Raw genomic sequence first — 2,885 nt, 5'->3', positions numbered from 1 at the left:
TTACAGTTTATAACCAAGTCCAAAACAGCTCACAAATAAGAATAAAATACCATGCAAAAATAGGCCTAAAAGAGAGATTAAACACAAAGGGTAAGGAGAAGACCTCAAACAGAGAAAAGTCCTTGATCAAACATGAAGATTAGCTCAAAATAAGACTATTTCCAGTTCAGGTTAGAGCCCAAAAATGTAAGCAACAAAAGCTAATATAGCATGCAAAATAGGACAAGAAAAGAGGAAATAGGGACTCACCCTTCTAGTACAGGTTTCCAGCAGCTTTTGGTCCAAGAAAGTGAGCTCCTAACCTCTAAAAATGGCCTCCAAGTTGCTGGAACGGAGTGTGGAGGTAGTAGGCTTGGAGGTGTAGTGTAAAGGTCAAGAACAAGGGTGTTTGGAGGCTTGAATGAGAGAGATATATGGAAGGGTGTATATATGAATCCCAGCTGGTTTTTTCAACCCTTAGAAATGAGGCAGGGTGTTGGTTATATAGAGGGAGAGAGGTTAAGGAAAGGGGGGGAAAAACAAATTCAAATTTTCCCCCCTCAAAAGGCAGCCCCTTGAATACAGAATCTGGGGAAAAACAGTTGGCACAGCTAGAATACACTTGGAGAGAGGATCATGGCCGGCCAGGTTCAAAAGGTTCAGGTGGCCGGCGGGCCAAGGGTCAAAAGGGTCAATCAAAATTGCTGGCCGGCCACCCCAAAAAGGTGGCCTCCCATGTGTGCACAACATAAATATGTGGTCAAAACCCAGAAAATATGAACCAAGAGAGAGAAAAGCCAACTTTTTAGAGGGGTTCAAAAGGGTCAGAGACAATTACTGGCCGGCCTATTCATATTGGTGGCCTCCCAGGTGTGTACAACACAAATATGGGGTTTAGGGCTAAAGAAAGTGGCCCGGGAGTGGTCAACATTAGCTTTCTAGTGAGGAAAACGGGCGACGGAGAGCGATGAAGAAATAAAACTGGCTTTTCAGAAAAATTGCTGGCCTCCCACCCTCCTATAAGCTTTCTAACAATGAAAATAAGGTCTCCACCAAAAATGAACCAAAACAGATGCAAAACGGAGGTTCGGGGACAGAAACGGGCGGCCCGGGGCCCCGAAAATGGGCTGTTAAGCACCGGAGGTGGCATTCGACCACGAAGTTGGTCTCTCGGGCGACAGTGTTCCTCAAAAGGGAGGAAATAAGGTGTATACCAAAAATCGGAGCAAACGGAGGTGGTTAGGTGGTCCCGAACCGAGGCACACGGCCGACGGCTCCGAAAACCAGAAACCGAGCTCCAAACGGAAAAAATGGCCTACGACCACGAAACGTAGCCTACGGCCACTGAGAGATGATCTACAAGACCTCTCCCTCCCTTCGGGAAGAGAAAATAGAGAAAACAGGACCTGGTTCGCAAATCGAGGCAAGGCACAAAAAAAGAGCCCCGAAGTCCGGAGGCAAGGCTCGCAGCCGAGACTCTGAAATCTCAGAACGAGCACAACATGCAACATCACCGAGCGCTCAATCAGTGATGTCTAAGTCTTAAGGTCGGTCAAAAATGGGGTGTCTACAACAGGCTGTATTATCAGCAATAGATAAGGCCAAACTGTCCATTGACACCACCCCTGAACAGCTGGTTGGACTAGTCTTCCTAGGAGGCGCCAAGCCAACCCTAACCTTTTCTAATCTAGAACTACTGCTAGAAGGCTCAACACACAACAAACCTCTGTATATATCAGTTGAGTGCAGAGAAAAATGGGTGCCAGTGGTGTTAGTTGATACTGGGTCGGCTATCAATGTCTCTCCGTCGCGCACAGTGTATGCCATCGGCCTGAAACCAGCCGATTTTGTGCCTCCAGCCCAAGTGATCTAGGCATATGATAATACTAGTAGAGAGGTGATGGGCACAGTACAAATCCAAGTTTAAGTTGGCCCAGCTCAACAGGACGTTGAGTTTCATGTCCTAGATGTCCCGGCCACCTTCAACTTACTGCTGGGAAAACCCTGGCTGCATCAGGTGAAAGTTGTCTCCTTTACCCTCTACCAAATGCTGAAATACCCTCACAGGAAGGGAGTGTCTATTATGTTCGGGAATTTGCCTATACATACTTTGCCAGAGGTAACTACACCTATACTGGAGATCGATCATGGCGAGGAGGATGTATTCTTTTTAGGGGTTACTCTGGCTGAGGCCCGGTCAATGCAGAACATCTTGGCAGCTGATGAGGGCTTGTATGTTAGCGCCCAATCAATCTATTTCATGAACAAGCTCCAGCATGTGCCAGGAATGGGGTTGGGAAGAAGTGGTCGGAAAGACGTTATAGCATTGGCCGATGTGCCACATAATCCGCATGACTTTGGTCTTGGCTATACGTCCACCAAAGAGGATTGGGTCAAGAAAAGAGTAGAGATGGAAGGTAGAGATAGAGCCAAGCAGGTCGGAAAATGCTATGAGCTTAATCATAGGCCGATCCGGGGAATGCTAAATGGTTAGTTTGTTCGGGATGGTAAAGACTTCCCATTTTGTAGCTTCCCCGAGCCCTAGATGAATTTTGAGAAACATCGCATCCCCGGCTTCAAAATTTTCTTCAACCTTCAATTACAAGACAGTGACACCAAGGAAAAGGCCGGACCAACTGCTAAAGTTGAACAGAGCATAGAAAGTGACTCGGACATCAGTGAGCTTGGGGTGGGGGCAGCACTAGCATGTCTCCTTTTAGATCTTTCGGCCAACTCAGAGAGCTTGGGGGATAACCTGACCATTTCCATGATTGGGGACCAACCGGGTGTGAACCCTTCTAGCAGTATTTTGGATGCATCTGAAGCACCATCTCTCGTTTGGCAACTAGATAAAGGCTGCCTGTCTAGTAGTTCTGAGTCGAGTAGTGAATCGAAATCTGATTCCA

Source organism: Camellia sinensis, chromosome 14 (assembly GCF_055761805.1).
Source record: "Camellia sinensis isolate YWXY chromosome 14, ASM5576180v1, whole genome shotgun sequence".
In the NCBI taxonomy this organism is placed as follows: domain Eukaryota; kingdom Viridiplantae; phylum Streptophyta; class Magnoliopsida; order Ericales; family Theaceae; genus Camellia; species Camellia sinensis.
This window is presented reverse-complemented; position numbering follows the sequence as displayed.